Below are 10972 nucleotides of genomic sequence, written 5' to 3'. Positions count from 1 at the left end.
ATGAAGGTCCCTTCTGGTGCTAATATTCTGTGTTCAAGAAAATGATATGAATTGTTAATTCTTGTTGGGGGTCTAGTTTCGCCACTTTGCGAAAGCCATTCTTCATTCATTCATTTGTTTGTGCGCTAGACATTTATTGGACATCAACAGAACGCCAGCTTCTGCTTCAAGTACAAATAGTCCAGAGATAAAATTTCTGCCTGGAAGCGAGTTCTGTGGTTTCCAGTCTTAACTGCATGTCGGATCAATGGGGAAAATATTTTACGACCCTGATGCCTGGGTCCTGGCCCTGGAGAATCTAATTAAATTGGTTTGCAAGAGGACTCCATTATAAAGGACGGCCTGGTTTGAGAACCTGCCAGTCTAGAGGCAGATGAGGAAATCACATCATACTGTGTATTATCGCTCTGTGACGAGTGGTATCTCTTAAAAACCCACTCACTGAGAGAATTAAAGCACACAGGAGAAGTTCTTCTGCAGGAAATAACAACTGCCGTTAATTTTGGAGGATGGACATGAGTGAAACGGGTCGAGAGATGTATTCCTGGGAACAAGAGTTGCATACCCTGACACGGAGAAGTGAGACAGCATGGAGATATCCAGAATCTCAAGAAATGCAGAGTGGCCAGAGTCCAGGGGAAAAGGCTCACCAGGTAAAGTTAATGAATAAGGCCCTTTGGTTGAACTGCTACCAAAGTTACCCAATATTCTTTACTTTTCAAGTGGGGGCACTTGGCTATCCATGGTCCCCAGCTCCCTGGCCGCCCAGGATTGCCACGTCACTAGCGTCTGGCCCACAGGGATGAGAATAGAAGTGATGTGAATGTCTTGTAGGTCCCATGTTCAGGAAGAAGTCTGCTGGCCTCTGTTTCTTTCATCCTTGCCATGAGCTGAAACACAAAAATAATGCTTTAGCTTCACTGGGCAAAAGTGTCTAAGGGAATGAGAGATCAGCAAAGCAGAAAAAAAAAAAATCCCTTCTCTGATGGATACGTGGGTCACCCACCAGCCTGGCCTTATTATACCCCAAGAAAGAAATGAAGCTTTTATTTTGCTTGAGCAATTGTTCCACATTCTTTGTTACAGCTGTGTAGACTGTTGTTTAATTAACATACCACTAGAAGGTAAAAAAAAAAATCACTACTTTTGGAAACATTGGCTTTTTAGAAACATCTGCTTTTGTGATGTTCTGCTATAGAAAGTATACAATGGGATTTTTACAAAATCCTAGTAAAGGAACAAATTCTCTGAATAGTAATTTTTCACAAACCATCCCCTTATTCTCAATACAGTTTTAGCACATCTAACATGTACAGTGTTTCTACGCATATCAACATTATAGGTAAATATTCTTCATTCAACAACCAAGTGTGTCTTTAGCTGATTAAGGCCCAGCTCTAATTCCCAAGATCTGTGCTGTTGGAATGGGGCTGGAGTTGGCGTTTTGCTTGATATTCTGGAAAATGATTGTAGTGTACCGTTCCCAGCCTTCAGGGTAGTACAAGCTCTCAGACACTTTATTGGGTTTTGATTGAGAATATTTGCAGGAGCAATTTCCAAGGGAATATTTAGGTGATGTGTGTGCCTCAGGGGGGCTGCAGAGCTAGCTGCGAACTCAGGTCCCAAGGGGAAGGAAATCAATAGTGGGAACCTGACTATTACTTGGGAAATAGATCTTCCTGACAGGACAGACATCAGAAGTTCTGACCAGATATGGCAATGGAAATGCCGTAGGTTGTCCAATGAGACCAGAGGTGTTACCATCATCTGGACAGGATAGCAAAGAAAACCGTTTTGAGTGCTAGAGAGCTTCCTCCTGCCTCACTCTGTCATTCATAGACCTGCTTCAAACAGAGATGACAGGTGAAGTCACTCAGGTGTGCTGTGGGGCCCGTCTTCCTGATCGGTGATGATTTCCACCTTCATTTCTCCGGGGTTTAGTGCCCTCGTTCAGTCCTACCCCGAAGACGATATCTGGGGTAGAGACCTTCTCTTTACCATCTTGAGCCTCCTATTCTTTCAGGCTTTCTTGTCCCTGTCTTGGTTCAAAATCCCCATAATTTTATCTGAATTACCATGGCACTGGCTCCTTACTGGTCTTTCATCCTCCCTTGGTCCTCTCCACCCCAATATCATACCATAGCCAGAGACCCTTTAAGAGTATGAATCTGAATCTGACTGGGCTTCTCTCTTGCTCCAGGCCTCCCATGCCTTCATTTTGCCTGGACCAGACCTGCAACTTCCTGTAACTCCCCTGGCCATCCATCCTCCTCATTCTTCTTCCCCAAGATTGGCAGGTGCACAGCTTCTCCTTGCTTTTGGAAGTGGGTGACATCATTTTTATTGTAAGCACTGAAGGAGACATTTCTGAGCCCAGAGTTCCTTCTCTGCTTCCATTTGCCCCAGCTCTTGAGGAGCAGGATTCCTGCCTGGTGGACGCAGCCAGAGTCCAATTGCTACTAGACTTGTAACTGACTTCTCACCATTCCAGGATGCTTCTGAGCCCAGGGTGAGACATCAGATTGCCTGTGGATTGTTCTTAGGATATAACTAACAAGTGACAGCAGGTGCTACTTTCATATGTGGTACGATTCTAAGAAGAATTAATAAGTTTATTAGTAAGCATTAATCAGTCCTCCTCTGTTGGGTGGGCCCAACACACACACACACACACACACACACACACACACACACACACACCCTAAGAACCAAACCATTATTTAAAACAGCTAGGTAGTATTTGGGCACCTGGGTGGCTCAGTCAGTAAGTGTCTGCCTTCAACTCAGGTCATGATCCCAATGTCCTGGGATCGAGCCCTGCATCAAGCCCCACATTGGGCTCCCTGCTCAGCAGGAAACCTGATTCTTCCTCTCCCTCTCCCTCTTCCCGTGCTTGTGTTCCTTCTCTGGCTGTCTCTCTGTCAAATAAATAAATAAAATCTTTAAAAAAATTTAAAAATAAAACACCTAGGGTAGTATAGAGAACAAGAGAATATTAAATGGGATGGAGTGTCAAAACACAAAAATGGAAAAGAATAGTCCTGAAAGGTAATCGAACAGATCAAGACCAACACTGAAACTTTAAATACTTCACAGTTTTGTCCAAAGCTTCCCCTGAGCCCAGGCTTACCTATTCTATAGCCAGAGTCCTTTGGATTTGAGTGGCCTGTGGATCAGTGACTTCAAAGATGCCTAACATGTGTCATAGCCTATGCAAAACTGCTAAGGAGTTAAGATTCTTGGTTACTAGTCCCCTCTCTCTGAATCTCTTCAGAAATGAGGAAATAAGATATCAGAATGCGAAGAGCACTGCAGAAAAAGCTAGGCTTGCAGTCCTGGCTTTTCCATTTACCACCTTGGGGCCCAGAGATAAGTTGCTTAACCTCTTTGAGCCTCAATTTATTTAGTGCCAAAATGGAAACACAACCCTACTTACCAGGCTACCATGAGTCTCAACGAGATAAGGATGTTCAATAGCCGGTATTGAACCAGCTCATAGAAGTGATCACCAGATACTTTATCTCATCTCTTCTGAGCATGAATCTCATCTATGTCAAATGGTAGAAGGATGATTTGTTTTGTCTCTCCCAGAGCTAAGATCTGCAATTAAATAATGTACATCAACAGACCGCTGTATATTATGAAGTGCTGTATAAAATAACCAAGATTTTATGTTGTTCCTATTGTTGCTTTGTTAATTGTGGTTATGATTCTTGAACTGATTATCTATGGGGACCTGAAACTTAAAATTCTGCTTTTAAAATGTTAACGACCCTTTGTCAAAAAATGCAGCTATCTGGTTCATTGACAATATATGTCACTTCTGGTAGCTAGCCCAGCCGTACTGAAGAGAAAGGAGGAAACCAAAGAGAAAGGCTTACCTGTGCCCTGGGAAGGAGAGCAAATGGAGACTTAGCAGGTTGGGACCTAGTCTTTGCTCTATAGTCCCTGATTCTCAGATAATGGGAAAAGCTCATGGCTGCTTTACTGGAGCAAGGTGATGGTGAGATCATATAGAGCATCACTCTCATATGGTGGTTGTCAATATCCGGTGAACTTCTACACAAACTCAAAAGTCAGCTCAAGCATCACCTATTTTTACATGGGCTTGGTTCCTTCTTTGTATTCCCCCAGCATGCTTATCTCTGCCTGTGCAGCTATCACACTATATTTACTCCATCCATCCATCCATCCATCCATCCATCCATCCTTCAATAAATATCTACTTCATGTCTTTCATGGACTGGGCACTGTGCTATATACTGTCATTATATAGTTAGTTCATTCTCCTATTTCCTCCACTAGGCTGAGTTTTCTCTGGCCTTTTTTTATTCATGGCTATATCCTTGGAGCTTAGCCCAAGGCCTTGGTACATAATAGACACTCAAGAGATGAAACAAGCAGTGATTAAGAGCATGACAAGTCCTGTACATGTTGCTTAAGCCTCGTTTTCCTCATCTGTTATAGTAATACCTACCTCTATGATTCCTGTAAAGATAAAAATGGCATTGTCACATGAAGCACTTAGAAAGAAACCTAGGATCTCGTAAATGCTATATAAATGATACCCACAATCATAATTAATAAATTCCTCAGGCTTACACTCTCCGGCATAGGAGACTGGCCTATCATAATGGATCGGGTTGACCTCATGCTTCCTCGCCTTCCTTTTTCTCATCCCTCTCCACGTGCCCCTCCCCACTGGTGCCCCCCGCCCACCGTGTGATCACATACTCCTACAGCAGCATCTTCCAGGCCCCTCTCACCTTGGGGCTCAGATGGGATCTAGAACTTGCTAAGATCTCTAACAGCCCTTCCCCCATACGAGGTGTCATCTGTTCATTTCTTAGCAACTTTGTCCCTCTTTCTGTTCTCACATCAAGGAGTTACAGCATCCCATGGGGGCTAAACTCATATCCAAACACAAAACACTTCACTGTAGAAGCAATACTGAAACTGTCTGGCCACGAACAATGTCCCTTTCCTCAGGATTAATGTTCCCTTTTCATAACTGCTGATCAAATTAAGACTACAGTGTGAGAAAGCAGAGAATGGCAGAGAGAAAACCACAGAGTACGGAGAATTCGCTCCCCTCCCCACCCCGACAGACAACCACACAAGACGGGAAGCTAAAATAAGATTAAAGGGAGGGAGAAAGAAAGGGGCCAAACTGATTAGGTGCTGGTATGCAGTTTAGAAAACCAGTTTAACTGAAGTTAAAAAACAAAAAACAAAAACCGAGAAGTGTTGTGGTGGTTTCTGTGATTGGATTTAAACATTCATCTTCTCAGATAAAATCCACTTTGTCACTCCGCTGCCCTCTGTCCTGCGTCCAAGTCATCTTGATGCTGGATCAGTCTCTCTGAATCCCGTCTCCTACCTCCATGGCCAGAATGCCTGTTATATTCAGTTAGTGACAGTCAGGATCTCAGGGTCATCAGGAAGAACTGAAACCAAAAACACAGACTTTGGGTCTGTGAAACATTGATTCCATTCCAGATCCATCCCTTTTGAGTTCTGTGCCTTTGGGCAAGTTTTTGAACTTCTCTGAGCATATTTCCACATCTGTAAAATGGGTTTTATCCCTCCCTCTTTTCAGAGTCCTGCGGATTGTGTAAACTATGTAAATTGCCCAGCACACAGTAGGTGTTCCACACTCAGTAGTTCCTTTCTCCTTGACACCTGAAGATGTTACATTGTTTTTGGTTTGAGCTCTTTTAAAATGCAAATCTCCATGAAAAGAGTAACTCAGTAATCAATGACCAGTTATTTCCTCCTAAGTAGATTTCAGGTTATTTATTTATTTGTTTTCTGAAAACAGGCTTTTAGAGAGGAAATGGAGCACGGATAGAATGTGATGGATCCAGAGTAAAACATGGGATCCTAGCAAGAACGCAACCCAGGGGGTGTGTAAGAATTACAGTCATGAGACTGAAAGCCCCAGGACAATCATACTTCCTTTAAAATCTTAACAATGCCTGGTATGTCCTTCCTCTCTTCTTTCCTGCTGTCTAATGTCCTTCTCCCTCTCTTCCTCCTTCCTTCCTTTGTTTCTTTTTCTCTCTTCTTAAATTTCAGTGTTACAAATCATGGTGGTCAGATTGTACAAAGTGAGTGGGAAGTTGAGAAAAGTGATCTGTTTGCTAAACACAGGATTCCAAGTGTTTGGGTTCTTGGATACAGTACCTGTGGGCAGAGCCACTACTGGAAGCATTGCTTATTTTTCTGATTCTTGTCCCTTTGGTCAACTTTCCTGTGCTACAGGGAGAAACATGCAAATACACAGGCACACACACAGACATACACATGCATATGTGTGTGCGTGCAACACTTTTGACACTTTTGAGTGAGCCCTTCCTATATATCAGGTCCTTACCTATATTCTCAAAAGTCCTGTATAAATTAGGCTTATTTCAGTGAAAATTTTCAGAAATCCAATTCAAACAACTCCATGCAAAAGAGAGAAATTATTGACTTATAGAACCAAAAAAATGTAGAGCTATAGGAGGACCCAGGAATTTAAATCTGTCTTTCTCCATCTCCCTTCTCTGTCTTTTTAGGTTCATGCTCAGTTAGGCAGGCTTTCTCCAAGTTTTCCAGCAGCTTCAGGTCTCATTCCTAACAGCTCAGTTACTCTAGCACCTAGAGATCATTTTCGCCAATAATTTCCTAAAATATATTTAGCAGGAGTTTCATTGTCCCAGCCTATGTCACTTGCATGACCTTGAAGTAGCTCCTGTAGCCAAGGTTCTGAAAGTTCAGTTGCAGATCCCACAGCCCCTCCCAAGAGCCTGAGGTGGGGACATCCCCTAAAACCAGAGGTCTTGGGCTTGGAAAGAGTGCTCCTCTGAAGATAAGTAAAGGTCTGTCACCAAAAGAATAGAAATAGATGCCCGGGCTGGTGAAGATAAGAGATGTCTGCCGCAGCACTCTAGGAGATAGGATTGTTTTACAGATGAAGAACTTGAGAGTTAAAGAGATTAACTGATGGGCTCAAGGTCACAGAGCTGACCAATGTCAGAGCCAGGACTGGAGTTGGCATCTGCCAAGTTCAGGGCTTCTACTTTTACCCGGAGTTACGATGCATAAATTAGAGGCTGACGCTAAGTGGATCAGTTAAATATCAGATGGCCTCTAGACTGAGGAAACTCATGGTTTTGTTGTTTTTAAAGACAATATGAAATGAGCGTCCCCTCCGCCTTCACTGTGTTAGATTCATCTTTTTCTCATTTCTTCCTTCTGGACAGATAATGGCTCTTCCTATCCACATTTCTTGACAGGCGCAGCCTCTGTGTATAAATAAGTTCTTATTAGTAAATTTGGGGGCATATTTATCTGCTTCTAGCTTAAAAAAAAAAAAAAGAAGCAAGAAATTCTTCTCAGCAATGTCAGCCTTGTCAAACTGAAATGTGTGGAAATCTGTGTTGCAGCCGGGGGTCCATTGTGGGGATAGATTTTTTTTTTTTAATTTATTTCTACATTTGTGTTAAGGTCAGTGTATTCATTTCACAGTAGGGAAGGATGAATTTTGACATTTTTATAAGGGTGATTGATTGGTTTGTGTCCATTTGTGAGACTCAACATGGCAAGAGGCCATGGCTAATGGAAGAGGAAAGAAAAAAAAAAACAAAAAACAGAAACAACTGTTTTTGTCAGAAGTCTGCCTATCACCGTTTCGGAAGCTGCCCAGAAATGTTGGACATGGACACAGATCTGAGCAAAAGATAGAAAAGTGTTCGACACACATTAATTAAGGTACAAAGGGAACACTATTGGCAAGGATTTCATTTGACATATGCGTCTCAGTCATCTCAAGATAGAGTGCTCCATCTTCCCTGTCCCCTGATAAACTTTCTGTGTTGCTCAAGAGGAAACACTACAGAGGAGTGAAATCCTCACAGAAGGGCAACATGCTAGACCTTCTGCCTAGAACCCTCTTGCCTACACTTCGTGTTCTCCATTTAAATTTAATTTACATGGATATTCTTTTGGTGGGGGTGGGGCAGGAAGATACTTAAGCTCCCAGACTAATTCTGTATACCCTGACCTTTGGTTTTTACCTGATGGTAATTAGAGCACTCAAAACTACTCCATTGTTGTCTTCCTAGCTGGACTCTAAGTCTGATGAGGCTCAGTGGCAAGTATATCTCCTCATCATTGTATCTCATGCATTGAGAAAAGGGCATAATATTTATAGAAGACATTACCAAATATCTGCCGAACAAGTGAATGAATTTCAGTGTCTGCCTTTGGAGCTGTAGCATAGAACCATGCTCTCATTTTGAGGAGATGTGCCCCAGTTAATATTACTCAAGCACACTCTGGCACCTTGAGTGAAGAAACAGACTCATTAAATAGACATGAGTTTTGAGAGCTTATAGAACTGTGACAACATACTATGAGTGCTTCTTACTTGGTTAGGTTATTGCTAAAGAATAGGCAGAAGGAAGGAGGTTGGCATAGAATGTTGTTATGTTACAGCTCTGAACTCCGACCCTTCTCATCAGGAATGAGAGCAAGCTGCATCTCCAATAATATGCTTATAGATTATTGATAGGAAGTCATGAACATTTCAATAGAAAGCATTTCTCTATGCAAACAGAATACAGTTCCTTGGTAATTCACCACATTTTTCTGTGATGACCTCACTGAGCATTTAATCATGGGGTAACTTCCATGTTGACTCAACATGTTGACTCAACTTCCATGTTCCATGGGGTAACTTCCATGTTGACTCAACTTCCATGTTGACTCCAGGACTGCTAATCCCTGGGAAGCCATGTGCATTGGTCCTTGTTTCTGATCATTTGAAGTCAGAAGACCTCTGTGTCGTTGTCAGTGCTGGTCATCCCAAAGGCCTAAAGCTGACCATTCTAATGGTGATGGTCCCAGGTTTGGGCACTCCATGATTTTAGTTACATTCTCACAAGGCCAGTAGGTAGAAATCACTTGGTTCTGTTGGCTCCACAGGCAATTCCTGAAATAGTTAATAAGTGGCAGGGATTCACTGGGGTCAGTGGTGCCTACAAGAGTAGTCTAAAATGTTGCATTTTCTGCATTGGGATTTATCTTGCCTACTTGCATACGTTGCATAAAGGGATGAAGTTGTTTACTTATGGATGCTTGCTGCCTATTGCCTTCCAACTCTTTTGCCCCAAAGAAATTCTGGTTTTGTGAATCAGTTTTATTCCTTCCTTTATTCTCAAAATTCCCAGAGTGATTCTTTGGACTTCCATGTTGCAGAATCTGAAAGGTAGGGTAGAATAGAAAACACCTAATCCAGGAAGTGGTTTGTGGTAGTAAAATAAGCCTGACCAAAGTGCTCTTCTCGGAGGCTGGGCGTCAAGTGAAGGGGAAAAGAGTATGATGACTAGGGAGCACATTCATGGATTCACACACACCTGACAGGGTGGGATGGAGGTGCAAAGAGAGATGAAATGGTGTGAGGGGAAATGAATTAGAAAGTCCAAAAAATTGTAAGGTACTGCAAAAGTGGTGACTACGGTCACTTATAACAGCTTCCATGGATTATGTACAGCAGTCTTCTTCATGGTTTTCCAAAGACATGAGGATGGCTGGAAATTCTACTCAGATCAGCGTTTTTAGCTTAGAGCTCTACAGGTAGGTCAGGACTATGCACTCCGCATAGACGGACGACGCCGGGAACCGACTTCACTTTCAGCTGGAGCTGGAGTTCGTGCAGTGCTTAGCCAACCCCAACTACCTGAACTTTCTGGCCCAAAGAGGTTACTTCAAAGACAAAGCTTTTGTTAACTATCTTAAGTACTTGCTTTACTGGAAAGAACCAGAATATGCCAAGTATCTAAAGTACCCTCAGTGTCTGCACATGTTGGAGCTGCTCCAGTACGAGCACTTCCGCAAGGAGCTGGCGAATGCGCAGTGCGCCAAGTTCATCGACGAGCAGCAGATCCTGCACTGGCAGCACTACTCCCGGAAGTGGAGTAGTTGCCCACTGACTGGGCCCAAAGCATTCCTTCCTACATGTGTCCACAAAATAAATGAGCTTCTTCCATGCCTTGTTTCAGGCCCTTCTGGGGGATTCTTTCCCATATTTCAACACCCTCTGACCCATATCCCTCCTTCTAGTTCCTCACACATAAACTAACCTTGGAATTTACCTCTAGACTAATTTTAATGCAAAAGCCTACAATGATGATGGGTATCCCAACTGTGAAGCCTCTCCTGTTTTTCCAAGTGAGTATAACTAAGAACATGAAAACAAGGCTTCTCACTTAGGATCAGACTGCTACTGGCTGGATCCGGGGATCTGTTTCTGAGCTGACCCTTAGAGATGGCTTGACAAAGTACGTGGATCTCATATTTGATGGCTGCTTCAAACGAACATCATGGGTTTGCCCCAATAACCCTTTCCAGTGCTGCTTTCCTGAACATAACCCAAACTTCTGGGACTATGTTTTACTACTCCATCCTAAATCATCACTTAGAAAGAAGTGTATTCCCAGTGCACAACATGCTTTGTGCCCTTTTCTAAATGTGCCCTTTTCAAAATTCAAAGGATAGTTAGTCATGCATATATTTTTCAAAGGTTTAGCCAGTCCCACTCCTGTCTTCTTCAATAGCGCAACTTCCTCCTTCTCCAAATCCTGTTTCTTTCTCTCTCCACTTTTCATCTATGAACACGGATTCTACCATTCTACCTTCTGCCCAGAAGCACTGCCATAGGCCAAAGAGAGCAAACCAGCTGAGAAGCTTCTCTTTCCAAGGTTCAGCAACTGGCACTGTATTCGACACAGTAGGTGTCCAGTATATCATTATGGAATGAACAGTAGTGCTTCAAAGGTTCCTTGAGCCCCCGTCTCTCACAGTATCAGGTGGAGTGAAGAGATAAGTTATTTAATTAACCTACTTATAAGTTGCTCAGCAGTATCGAATAGGGTTTTAGTCATTCAAACAATGCAATCTGTCCAGGCTCCAGGCAACATCTGGGGCC

The 10972-nt window shown here is 42.8% G+C and overlaps 1 pseudogene across 1 annotated transcript; it reads left to right on the top strand.

The window, feature by feature from the left end:
• The first annotated feature begins 509 nt into the window (after positions 1-509).
• LOC309870205 (mediator of RNA polymerase II transcription subunit 31 pseudogene) lies at positions 510-10126 on the top strand (annotated as a pseudogene). The gene is made up of 2 exons: positions 510-653; positions 9650-10126. The product of its transcript is annotated as a mediator of RNA polymerase II transcription subunit 31 pseudogene (transcript).
• Positions 10127-10972: the final 846 nt, after the last annotated feature.

Source organism: Mustela nivalis (assembly GCF_964662115.1).
Source record: "Mustela nivalis genome assembly, chromosome: 7".
NCBI lineage: Eukaryota > Metazoa > Chordata > Mammalia > Carnivora > Mustelidae > Mustela > Mustela nivalis.
Note: the sequence above shows the minus strand (reverse complement) of the source record. Positions and strands in the feature narration are given on the sequence as shown.